Here is a 14,271-nt window from a genome sequence, read left to right on the forward strand (position 1 = left end):
GGTAAAAATCCTTGAATAAATTGTTGCCAGACATTTACCGGTTTTTAATGGAAATTTTAAACAGTGCTGTGTCTTATGTTATGTTATCTTATCTTATCAATGAATAAAACTTTTCATTCACTGACCATCGCTGGTGACGATCCTCGACCTAGCCAAATCGACCTTATTTCCAACGACGATAACTGCCTTGTCTTTGGTATAATTCTCTCTCCAGAGGTAATTTAGAGTGTCCTCGGCCTTCTTAAAAGAGCCCTTATCCGTGATGGAGTAGACGACTACGCAGGCGTGAGGGTCATACGTTGTCAGGCAGTTTTCAACCTATTGAAATAAAGACGACATTGCATTATTAGAGTTAATGTATTGCTGTAACATGACGCGGGGCAATGGATATTCATTGTGATGATATCTGCAACTGGGATTAAATGCTCAGTTTTAACTATACTAGGACATTTTTCTTCTGAATATGTTGAGATTACGTAGCGCAAAAAAAAAAAAAAAAAAAAAAAAGTAAAAGAAAACAATAGAAGATTTTAGAGTTGTGGTATGTAATGAATACAAAAAAAGAAAAAAAAAACAATTTGTGCAAATTTCCAACGATTAAGTCATTGTGTTTATCACAGATGCAGATCTTGATTAATCAGAGAAAAATTGAGATGTTCAAATCGTTAAAATCTTGCAAAATTTCCTTACTTGTCCTTAATCATTTCTTTATTCGTTTATATCCACTAGTAAAGCATATATAGCATGATGTCTCAGTGTTTCCTTCTGTAATTCAACATCCAACGGCCTACAGCTACAGTATAGGGCGATAGGATAGGTGGGGGAGGGGAGGGAGGGAATTAGGATTGGAAGGATTGGCGAGAAAAGTGTTAAACTGAAGTACAGTGGTAGATGAAAAGATTGGGGGAGACCCAATAGCTTTTTGCTGTTGGTTTTTTGTGCCAACTTCATGCCTTGTGGACTTCCAGGAGGTGAGTTCTCTTGCCAGCCTCCGAGGGAAATGCGTTTTCATGATCATTCCTTTTCTGGGTCTTGTTTATGTATTTGTTTGCCTACTTTTTGTTTTATTTTAATATTCTGGATTTGGTTCGTCCCGAGCAATGAAAGGAACTATCCTTTTCCACCAGGAATGCTTGTTTTGTGTCTGTTATTTCCTCACTCGTTGCAAGTTCTGGGTAAATGTTTTTTAATCTTTCCCAGGCTTGTGCGGTACCTGACGTTTACTAGTTCGAAATTGTATATGATACAGTGTTTCGTGGTTTTCATTATTATAATTATTATTATTATTATTATTATTATTATTATTATTATTATTTTATTATTATTATTATTATTATTATTATTATTATTATTGTTGTTGTTGTTGTCGTTGTTGTTGTTGTTGTTGTTTAGGCCATGTATGTTTCTTATGTTTTATTTTGGAATTTTTGTAGGATTTTCATCTTTGATTAAGCCATTGGGCATAGAGGTATTATCAGGCTTTTGTAGAGTAGAGATTTATTTTTATCTTTTTATCCAATAGTTTAAAACGTTTTAATGCTCCTTTTATGTGTTTAGCCAATTAGAGTTTTTGTTTGATATGGCAGCTTATGCCAGTTCTTTTGATAAGAGACAAAGGAGTTTAACCTCATTGTTAAATGGAATATTTATCTTGTTTACTGTTATTGGTGCTCCTTTTCCTCTTCCACATTTTCATCTTCAATTTCGATTTCTTCCTCCTCATCAGATCATATCTCCTCGTCAGAGTCCACTGTTGTGTCTTCAGGGGGAGTTTCAGAGTTTTCCTTTGACTGGTGTGGGGTCATCCCTAAGTGAATTAATACTCTTTTGCTGCTTTCTACCATTCTTTTCGGTAGCTTTACCTTTGATAATATATTTAATTCATAGACATCGTCTAATGTTTTTTGGAATGATCCTGGATCAATGGCTTCCTGTATGTGAGCGCTGATCAAGGCTGTATAGATATTCACCATGGCATTTAGTGGTAGACCAAGGTTAGGATTTGTTGTTCCCATTGGTTGCTTGGGCTGCCATGTTGGCATATGACTGCCGTTGTTGTGTGGTTTGTGTGCCTTCTCTCCGTTTTGTTTTATTTCTTCTTTTATTGTTTTCCTCTATATTTGGCAGGGGGCTTGTTGTGTTCTGTGGGGACCACTACAGTTTATACATTTTGGCGTTTGAGAATTGCAAGTCGTATATTCATGGCCTTCCTCTACACAGTTGGTGCAGATGACTTTCTTTTCTGAGGGGCATTGTTTCGTTTTATGGTTGTATTTGAAGCAGTTGTGGCAAGGAGTTATCTCTATGATGATCTCCTTTTCTACTTGGTGAGGGGGAATGGACTGGTTCCCGAATAAAATGCTATCTCTTTGAATTTCCTTGGTTGTGTTGATATTTTCTAATTTAAGTTTTATGACCAGCATTCTGCTCCATTTTAGTTTGAGGAGATTTATGATTTTTATGCTTGGATTGTTATGTTCCATTTCCTGGATGAGAACCTCTACAGGGATGTTCTCTACGTGCTTATCTACTTCTTTTAGTATTAAGGTACGTTCTGCATGGTATTTTTTGGGGGGGAGGGGGGTGATTGCATCTAATTTTAGCTTCTTGAGCTCCTCTTTCATTACTACCTTTGGCATCTTGATTTACTTTATTTTACTGCTTAGCTAATGAAAATAGCTTACTTACTTTATAATTTACAAGTCTTGAATGCTAATTGAATATAGCCTTTGTTTTAACTTTATGGCGATTTTTCGCTTATTTTCTGCTAGCTAATGAATATAGATTATTTACTTTGTATTTGAATTTACAAGGCTTGAATGCTAATTGAATATGGCTTTTGTTTTTTGCTTTACAGCGATATATTGAGAGCTATTAGTTTTACCAAAATCTCTTCTGATTAATGTGTAAGGATGCGGAATGGGTAGGATAGGAAGCACATCAGCGGTATATAATACTAGGGGAGTGGGGACGGTGTCAATTCACCAACCTGAGAGAAGCATAAGTTTCTAATCTTCACAGCAAACATATCAAACGTTTGCGCTGTAAATAGCAAGCTGATTAGCCTTTGAATAGCCTATTGTGAACTAATGGATGTGTACGCAAAATAATTTCAACGGCCTTTACAATAGTCCAAATATTCATATTCCTTCCGAATAAGTGTCAAAACCAATGCTCTTTACTTGGACACTACTAGTTCACGCTAGCGTAAACAATATAAACTTTAGGTGCTAATTCTAACGACCTCAGTGGAATTGGGCTACAAACGAGTGTATCTGCTATAACATAATCCTTCAGAAGAGCAAACGCAGAATCAAACTTCGCCTGCTTTGAGCTTGAAACGTTATTTTAACGACAAAAAAAAAAAAGGGGGGGGGCCGAGGGACAGGGATGTATGTATGATAGCAGCCACCTGTATGTATTATTATAACTAACTTAGAATACGGCAGTGTAAGGGGGGTCGCAGGGGGCCGTTATCCCCCCCTGTTAGGTAAGGACACGGCTTGTAGGTTAGGTTAGGTGGGAAAGTATAGGTTAGTTGATGTCCATTTTTAATCCACGCACGAGGAACTGGCCGCTGATATACAAAGGCTACAGGGACAGAATATACAGATTGGGAAATACAAGAGTAGTAAGGGTTATTCTTCCTCACCGACATCTCCACGGCAGGATGATCAATGAAGATCACTTCACTCTCCTCTCCATCCAGCAGAACTGATACACTCTTCTCGCCAAACTCGTCATCTGAAAGTAGCAAGAGGCTCTATCATCCTCATCATCATTATTATCATCACTCGTCATCATCATCATCATACAGAGTATTACCTGTCAATGGAATCACAGCTTCCACCACAGGTATCATCGCTCAAAATGCAGTCCTTATTGTCATCATCATCAATAATATACTTAAGTGGAATTATGAATACTGGTAATTATTATTTATCATTAATGTAGCTGATTTTATCACCACTAGAGAAATCTTTTCAGTGAGATCATAACCATTTACCTTTGCTGTCCAAAGTAACATTCACTATTATCAGTATGTTAGAATCTGAGATTTGTTATAGGTTCTTTCAGTCTCTAAACAAAAATGATTCAAAAACAACAATTAGAATCTGGAAAATCAGTATAAAAAGAAATACATACAAAAACACAACATGTTTATTCACAAACTTATTTGCAGAGAAAATCAATGTTGCTGCTCCTTTACTTAAAAACGGCTTGGAATTGTACCAACCGTGTTTCACACAATTGTACATAATTCCTTTTGTATATATTATGCTTGTATCTTCGCTCCTCCCTCGCACTAAAACGAACATGAAAATTCCTGTCTGGTTTTTCCTCTGTGATATTGTCTGTCTTGTGAACTTGTCATGTCCTGTTGCCTTGAGGTTTTGTATATAAGGAGAATGTTCCACAACAATATAACTCAGTCGTTTCCAATCTGCCTTTGAGTTCATACCCTTACTCGGCGCTGTCACATTGGTGACCCCGGAAGTCGACTCGCTCCCACTGCCTTCCACCCCCACCTCCCTCGCCCCTCCATCGTTGTTACTATGACGGAGGCTGACTCTACTCCGGCAGTTGGCACTGCAGCCGCCCCATTGAAACTTTCACCGTTCGCCAGCGAAGAAGCGTTCGCTTGGTTTCAACGCGCTGAAGTCCACTTTCGTATCAGGGGCGTGACTCGCTCAACCACCAAAGCGGATTATGTTCTCACGGCGATACCCGAGGACACCTTCCCAGAAATATCCGACTGGCTTTGTGAACAAGGAGACACCCCAATAGCGTATGACGCCCTCAAATCATACCTTCTGCAGCGGTACTCTCCGTCGCCAGCCGCCCGTATAGCAAAGCTTTTTCAGCTCTCGCAACAACCGTTGGGGGACCGAAGGGCTTCGCTTGCCCTCAGGGAAATGACCAGTATCGCTCGCCTTCAACCTGCCGCAGACGGCTCTCCTCGTGAGGTGAACCTACTCCGTGCCCTTTGGATACGCCGTTTACCTGAACCTGTGCGCGCTGCCATACCCGATGTCGATAGTTTACCCATAAAGGACTTGATTATCAAAGCCGACGCCCTTATGGACAGCCACTTCAAGACCTCTATCAACGCCTCCACCCCTGACGACGAGGATGCCTATTCAACGTCAACCGAAGCTGACATGAATGCCGTAGGACATACACGCCTACCCCGTGACATGCCGAAGCGGCGACAAAGCCGCCCACCACCCACCAATCGCTCGCGCCCCAACGAACGACTTCTACAGCCACTTACTACCTCCCATCCGCCGCAGTTTTGCTACTACCACTTCAGATTCGGGGCAACCGCGAAGAAATGTGCCAAAGATTGTCATTGGCCAAAAAACGTGTAAGTAGGCCATCGCTTGTGGCGGTGGCCTCCCATGTTTCTAATCTTTTCTTTTTACAGGATGCAGAAACGGGCGTGCGATTTTTGGTAGACACGGGTGCTTGTCGTTCTCTTTTGCCAAGGAAACTCTTCAAGGTACAACGTAGTCTGTCTACATCTGCCGACGTCCGCTTGGTAGCTGCCAACGGATCTGCGATACCCACCTACGGTTACGAGAGCCTCACATTATCGTTCGGAAACGGTAAATTCAATTGGAAGTTTCTCGTTGCTGACGTCACAATGCCAATCCTCGGTGCGGATTTCCTCTCTCATTTCCACCTTCTGGTCGATGTCGCCCACCGACGATTGGTCAACGCAGACTCGTACTTGTCGACACCTCTTCAACCCGCCCCCTCTAACCTCGCTCTCCACATCAGCGCACCCACGGATGCCTACGCCCACCTCCTCACGTCGTACCCGGAAGTTTTCCGTCCAGAACTTCGCCAAACGCCCACGGTTCCTGCCAAGCACGGTATTTATCACCATATCAAGACGACGGGACCCCCAGTCTTCGCAAAATTCAGACATCTGGCACCGGAACGATTGGCAGCCGCCAAACAGACGTTCGCCGAAATGGAGAAAATGGGCCTTTGCCAAAAGGCCTCCACCCCATGGTCGTCACCCTTACACATCGTTCTGAAGAAAGACGGCTCCCTCCGTCCGTGCGGGGATTACAGGCGCCTGAACATGCAAACAGAACCGGATCACTACCCCCTCCCAAACATTGCCGATGTAACCTCCTACCTGCACAAAGCGAAGGTTTTCTCTAAGCTCGACCTCCTGAAGGGGTATTATCAGGTGCCTATGAACCCAGAAGACATCCCCAAGACCGCCATCACCACTCCGTTTGGCACATACACCTTCAATTACTCTTGTTTTGGCCTTCGTAATGCTGGGGCAACGTTTCAACGTCTCATGGATGGCATCTTAGGGGACCTCCCTTTCTGTGTATGTTATGTGGACGACATACTTGTGTTCTCCTCCTCAAAAGAGGAACACCTTCGTCACCTGCGCATCGTGCTCGACCGCCTGCAACAAAACGGCCTTGTAGTCCGGTACGACAAGTGTACCTTTGGCGCCAACGAAGTGTCGTTCTTAGGGCACCGTATCACTCCTGAAGGAGTCCATCCCCTCCCTGAGAAGGTAGCAGCCGTTCAGAATTTCCCCACGCCCTCGACCGTCAAAGCTCTGCAGGAATTCTTGGGCATGATCAACTATTATCACCGTTTTCTGCCAGCCATTGCCGCCACTCTTGCTCCCCTCTACGCCTCCCTCAAGGGCAAGCCAAAGGACTTGAAGTGGGGTCCCCTTCAAGAAGCAGCCTTCTGCAATGCAAAGAAGGCCCTATCAACTGCTGCGGCTCTCACTTTTCCTATCCCACATGCCCCTCTCCTTCTCTCCACCGATGCCAGCGACGTCGCTATTGGTGCAGTACTCGAGCAGGTGGTCAAAGGCTCGCCCCGCCCATTGGCCTTCTTCAGCAGAAAACTGTCCAAGGCAGAATCGGGTTATTCTACCTTCGATCGAGAATTGCTGGCGGTGCACTTGGCTGTCCGTCACTTTCGCCATTTCTTAGAAGGTACGCCCTTCGTCATTCGCACAGACCACATGCCTCTGGTGCACGCCTTCACTCGACAGTCTGATGCCTGGTCCGCCCGTCAACGCCGACATCTCTCCGCCGTGGCTGAATACAATTGCACCCTCCAATACGTCCCTGGGAAAATGAATCCCGTTGCCGATGCCCTGTCAAGAAACACGTTGGCTGCCATTCAACTGGGATTGGATTACAACGCCCTGGCTGAAGCCCAACGACAGGATCCAGAGTATCAAGCTTGTAGGACATCCTGCACGTCCCTCCGTTGGGAGGATTTTCCCCTCGAAGACTCCAACACCACCCTCCTCTGTGACGTCAGTACTGGTAGACCGCGACCTTGGATTCCTGTTCCCATGCGCCGACAGGTGTTTGATTTCATCCACGGCCTTTCACATACCTCGTGCCGTTCTACTGCACAGCTGCTGAAGGCAAAGTTCATTTGGCATGGCATTTCTAAGGATGCTAAGGATTGGGTCCATGCCTGTACTTCTTGCCAAACTTCCAAAGTACATCGACACACGGATTCAGGAGTGGGCACCTTTCCTCAACCTCAGCGTCGTTTCGCACACGTTCACGTCGACGTTGTAGGCCCCCTATCCACATCACAAGGACATCGTTACCTGTTTACCGTCATCGACCGCTCCACTCGTTGGCCTGAAGCCATTCCCATGGAAACTGCAACGTCCGCCTCGTGTACATCTGCCTTACTCTCTGGATGGATTTCAAGATTCGGTATCCCTGAGCATATTACTTCTGACAGGGGAATCACTTTCACCTCTCAATTATGGACGTCATTAGCAAATCTCCTGGGCATCACCCTACATCAGACAACGGCCTACAACCCCGCTGCCAATGGAATGGTTGAACGTTTTCATCGCACCCTCAAAGCAGCTTTGATGTCCCGCTGCAAGGATTGCAACTGGTTTACTCAGCTTCCCTGGGTCCTCCTTGGACTAAGGACCACTCTTTAAGACGCCCTCGACGTCTCGGCAGCCGAAATGGTGTATGGCGACCCGTTGGTCGTCCCTGCCGAGTTTTTTCCTTCTACAACCTCCTCCGACGATCTCCAGCGCATACGTCACGTCGTGGGAAAATTTACTCCGTGCCGCCAGACTTACAAGCCCCCAGCGAAGCATCACATACCAACGGACTTGCACTCTGCAACGCACGTCTTCCTGCGCAACGACACCAGCAAGCCACCACTAACGCCCCCTTACACGGGCCCTTTCCTTGTGATCCGACGCAGTCCGAAAGCATTCCTCCTAAACATTCGGGGCAAAGAAGACTGGGTCTCCATTGATCGTCTAAAACCTGCTTATCTTCTGCCAGATGACCCGCCTACAGTTCGCCTCTCTAGATCAGGGCGCCCTATTTAACATGTACAGTATGTCATTTTTAGGGGGGGAGCCATGTACCAACCGTGTTTCACACAATTGTACATAATTCCTTTTGTATATATTATGCTTGTATCTTCGCTCCTCCCTCGCACTAAAACGAACATGAAAATTCCTGTCTGGTTTTTCCTCTGTGATATTGTCTGTCTTGTGAACTTGTCATGTCCTGTTGCCTTGAGGTTTTGTATATAAGGAGAATGTTCCACAACAATATAACTCAGTCATTTCCAATCTGCCCTTACTCGGCGCTGTCACAGAATGCTTGGGTAACGGGCTAGAACATAGAGCAATAAAATACTTATTGTAGAGATAGAACGTTATCTTCAGTTGTTGAAATGTTGCTCATATGGTGACTTAAGATTATCAAAATAGGATTAGATGATTCTCTTCGTCATAATTACAGATTTTAGGAGATGGGTATTTGATGTCTGAACTGGAGGGGAAGACCTCTGCGGGATAACTAATGATGTCCAACCACTTGTTTTGTAAACAATTCCTATCTCATTTTTATATTTTTCTTATTTACTTAAACACCTAAGCGCGGGAGGAGTTAATTGATATTGATATCCTAAAGCCGACTTCGATCATGCCATAGAAGCTTCTGAAAGAAGTTTCCTGGTACATAATCAAGTCTAATTTTAATATGAATATGAAGTAATTTGAATTAATCTCCCCGGAATTGTTATATACATCTGTCATCATTATGCAGATTCCAATTCCTAATGAGTCTCTCCTGTTCCCTTAAGGAAGGATATCAAGTTACCAAATTTGTAATTAGATTTCAGTTACTCCAAGCGGTTGAGTACAATCTGGATGCAATGTGGCGTCACGTAGCGAAAGCACTGAAAGCATAGTAACGCTTGAAGCTCTGTTGCTGCCCAGAGTAATAAAGACAGTGCCATCTTTGATCAAACAGTAACTAGATTTCTTCTCTTGGAGAAGAGATAATCACATCAGCCGTTGTGCTTTATAGGGGAGCAGATGATAGCAACTTTACAGGAGAATCTTTTAATTTTTAAAACAAGACCCAAAATTGCCACACATACCCATTGAGGATTGTTCTTTGGATGAATGAAATATCTTGGTGGCAAATACTACATTTTTTATTATGTAGAATCCGAATTTGGAACCATGGTCTTACTCACTGGCTTCCTTGTATCAACAGAGCGGTTGTCAAGGAATAACCTGGCCACACTGGATGGAACCTCTGCTGTGAAACTCAGCATGGGGTTCAGTTTCAGCAGAATTATTATTAATGTGCCTAAATATTCAATTTAGTATCCCAAATGCTGTCTAATATATCCCTTACCAGTTAGCTACTGTAGATTACATGTAGTTTACCATAGATGTTTAGTTTAATAGCCTGACCCGAATTTAAAAAAGGGGGGCCAGCACAGGAGAGCCAACCCAAGGGTAACATAGCTTTACATTACTTTGCATGTAATTATCTGGTCGGCATACAGATTTCATGGGACTTGAATAATACTGGATGGACAATCGGCTAGGTGTAAGTAATATATTTTTATACCGAACCTAGTTGCATCTTGTACCTTGTTGTGCATTGTTTGGATCAAGTTGGTAGAATGGTAAACTCTCAGCGTTAATTCACTTGATACAGATAATTATCATACTCTGATACCTTGAATATTATTCACCAAGATGGCAACTAAAGATCCAGGACCATCTAAATTCCAGACTGACCGGAACAAGTATTGATTTTGCCTGAAGGAGAAGAATGAAGAGCTGAAGTCCCCACCTGCACAACATCACAAGAACATGATTATGCAATGATTGTGACTAATACTCTCCTCTTCCACACAGTTAAGAATCCAGACAGACTTGATAATGGTGGTGGTATTGAAGAAACTGTGATAAGGAACAACGTGAATTATTAATAGAATTGGGGGAAGCTAGAAAAGAGAGAAGAGTGTGTTCAGTTATTAGATGTCAGACCAAGCTAAGTTGAACCATTCTTGAAAGCAAATGGTGTTTTTTGTGTAACAAGGAAATCTTATCCTCTGATCTCAGACAAGTTAAAACGAGGAACCTCAAAAATAGACTTCATTAATATGCTAAAACTTTAAATGTCAGAAACTTTCTTACAAGACTCAGTAGGGAGAATGCTATTGCATTGAAGCTTAAATACCCATTTACCACCAACATACTGGAACAGAAACATGCTTCTGAAGAAGATACCCAACCACAGACATTCCAGGAAATAGTCACATACCTATTGGAGGCCACTCGATCTTGTGAAGGTTCTGAAGTCTTCTAACTTGAAGACATGGGTAAACTATGTGCACAACGCCTAGAACAACTGGATGTTGATGCACCTGCTATCAACTCCAAAGGACATTAGGAAAAACTACTGTCATAATTAACTGAGGTAGAACTCACAACCAAAAAGGGATGATCTGGCTTTTCAGAATAATATGGGCTTGGTTTTATCATAAGCAACTGTCAAGTACAATGAAACTATTATCCTTGACAAAGGAGCTAACAATTTACGAAAACATATTATGGACCACAATTTCACATTTTCTGGTACCATCCATGAGCAGGGCATCGAGCATCCTATTCCACTCAGTCTTCTTCAGTTTGTGGCCATGCTTGAACACAGAGTAGACATCAAATTTTAACTTATGTTTGATGATCAAAGACAGATATAGCAGTACAATTGCTATGTAAGGTGCAAAGAAGGACCAATATTCATAGACACTGCGAAGACAGAGATACCCCATTCCTCTTTTTACCTGGGACTGTTCATCTACAAAAAGAACAGAAAGAGACCTTTGGTGGAAGTGCTTAATGAGCATGGTATCTTCATTGAATATGATAGGATTCCAGAAATATCTATACAGCTGGGGGATGTAACAGTCAGCAAGCACATGGAGGATGGGTTGGTCTGTTTACTAGTTTTCTTGATTGGGCTGTTAACCACATCAGTCATAGACAACCTAAGCCTTAATCCCACTGCACATGCAGCAACCTTTACTTTACATGGAATCATCGTCTCTGTTTTCCAACACCCCTCAAAGAAGTTAAAAGTAAAGAACATGGACATGGACCGCTGAAGTTTGGAAAGTAAAAAGGGGATATGGTTCCAGAACTTTCATGCATTTTCACCAACCTCTGGCCAGCCATCTTTGCCTTTAAGAAAATACCATCTCCAGTCTTCATGTTTTGTTTCTATTTAGAAAGATGAAGTTGATCTTATTGTGATATGTCAACATATCTTAGGCAATAATGATAAAAATCTTTAAGTAATAGATATATCATTATCACATCAAAAGATATATATATATATATATATATATATATATATATATATATATATATACACACACACACACACACACACACACACACACATATATATATATATATATATATATATATAAATGACAAGGTAAGAAAATTTGCGGGTGTAGACTGGCATAGAAATACTATAAAAAGACGCAAATGGCAGTACACTTCTGAGGTTTTTCTCCTGCAGTGGCCCAGTTACGACTGCTAATGATGATGATTACTGCTCATATATATATATATATATATATATATATATATATATATATATATATATATATAAGCCATATAATTTATTACCTTAATGTCTGGATTCTCTCTTATACCTAGGGATCAGAGACCTAAGGGGAAACCACTCAAAGACAATCGCTTCTAGCCAGCCGGGGAATTGAACACTGGTGCAGGAAGCTGGCATGACAGTGATATACTACTTAGCCACGAAGAAAGAAAAAAGTCGATGACGATTCATTTGTACTTATAACTGTCGAATTCAGATTTTTTATACTTAAAATTGAAATAAAAACATCACCATCGTAGCTAGTTGATATATTTTTACATGGCATTCGATTAATGTTAGATTTTGCACATTTAGAAGTGTTTTTCATATTCCAATATGCCATATAATTTAATAAATTAATGTCTGAATTTTCTCTTATACCTCGGGGTCAGAGACTCGAGGGGGAACCACTCAAAGACAATAGTTTCTGGTCGGGTGGGGAATCAAACCCTGGTCCAGGAAGATGACAGTACAGTGACATAACATTTATTCACAAAGAAAGATGAAAGTCGAGGTCAATTCTTCTGTACTTATACAAGTCAAATTCAGGTTTTCTGTACTTAGAATTGAGATCAACCCATCTTCACCATCGTAACTACCCTGTACCAACCGTGTGTCACACGATCGTACATGAATTATTTTGTGTATATTATGCTTGTATCTGTGCTCTTCCCTCGCACTAAAAAGAACCAGAATAAACATGTCTGCGTTTTTCCTCTGTAACATTGTCTGTTTCTCGAACATGAAATTTCCTGTTGCCTAGAGGTTTTGTATATAAAGGAGAGTGTTCTTTAATAAAGTTACTCAGTTGATTGCTTCCTGCCTTTGTGTCACAACCTTCTCTCGGCCCGTCACATTGGTGACCCCGGAAGTCGACTCGCTCCCACCGCCTTCCACCCCCACCGCCTTCCACCCCCACCCCCCTCGCCCCTCCATCGTTGGTACTATGGCAGACTCTACGGAAGTTGGCGCTTTGGCTGCCCCATGGAAACTTTCATCCTTTGCCAGCGGAGAGGCGTTTGCTTGGTTTCAGCGCGCAGAAGTCCAGTTTCGCATCAAGGGCGTGACCCGCTCAACCACCAAAGCAGATTATGTTCTCGCGGCGATACCCGAGGACACCTTCCCAGAAATATCCGACTGGCTTTGTGAACAAGGAGACACCCCAATAGCGTATGACGCCCTCAAAACATACCTTCTGCAGCAGTACTCGCCGTCGCCAGCCGCCGTATAGCAAAGCTTTTTCAGCTCTCGCAACAACCGTTGGGGGACCAAAGGGCTTCGCTTGCCCTCAGGGAAATGACCAGTATCGTTCGCCTTCAACCTGCCGCAGACGGCTCTCCTCGTAAGGTGAACCTACTTCGTGCCCTTTGGATACGCCGTTTACCCGGACCTATACACGCTGCCATACCCGATGTCGATAGTTTACCCATAAAGGACTTGATGGCCAAAGACGACGCCCTTATGGACAGCCACTTCAAGACCTCCATCAACGCCTCCACCCCTGACGAAGAGGATGCCTATTCAACGTCAACCGAAGCTGACATGAATGCCGTAGGACATACACGCCTACCCCGTGACGTGCCGAAGCGGCGACAAGGCCACCCACCACCCACCAATCGCTCGCGCCCCAACAAACGACTTCTACAGCCACTTACTACCTCCCATCCGCCGCAGTTTTGCTACTACCACTTCAGATTCAGGCAACCGCGAAGAAATGAGCCAAGGATTGTCAGTGGCCAAAAAACGTGTAAGTAGGCCATCGCTCGTGGCGGTGGCCTCCCGTGTTTCCAATCTTTTCTTTTTACATGATGCAGGAACGGGCGTAGGATTTTTGGTAGACACGGGTGCTTGTCATTCTCTTTTACCAAGGAAACTCTTCAAGACACGACGTAGTCTGTCTACATCTGCCGACGTCCGCTTGGTAGCTGCCAACGGATCTGCGATACCCACCTATGGTTACGAGAACCTCACATTATCGTTCAGAAACGGTAAATTCAATTGGAAGTTTCTCGTTGCTGACGTCACATTGCCAATCCTCGGTGCGGATTTCCTCTCTCCTTTCTACCTTCTGGTCGATGTCGCCCACCGACGATTGGTCAACGCAGACTCGTACTTGTCGACACCTCTTCAACCTGCCCCCTCTAACCTCGCTCTCCACATCAGCGCACCCACGGATGCCTACGCCCACCTCCTCACGTCGTACCCGGAAGTTTTCCGTCCAGAACTTCGCCAAACGCCCACGGTTCCTGCCAAGCACGGTATTTATCACCATATCAAGACGACGGGACCCCCA

At 43.4% G+C, this 14,271-nt stretch overlaps 1 long non-coding RNA gene and 1 pseudogene across 1 annotated transcript in view; one reads left to right on the forward strand and one right to left on the reverse strand.

The window, feature by feature from the left end:
* The window catches only part of LOC137634249 (uncharacterized), a 132,216-nt gene that overhangs the window by 36,880 nt on the left and 81,065 nt on the right, over positions 1 to 14,271 (forward strand). The gene's annotated exons all lie outside the window — the stretch shown is intronic.
* Positions 1 to 14,271, reverse strand: part of LOC137634248 (uncharacterized) — a 100,866-nt pseudogene that overhangs the window by 4,693 nt on the left and 81,902 nt on the right.

Source organism: Palaemon carinicauda, chromosome 44 (genome assembly GCF_036898095.1).
Source record: "Palaemon carinicauda isolate YSFRI2023 chromosome 44, ASM3689809v2, whole genome shotgun sequence".
NCBI lineage: Eukaryota > Metazoa > Arthropoda > Malacostraca > Decapoda > Palaemonidae > Palaemon > Palaemon carinicauda.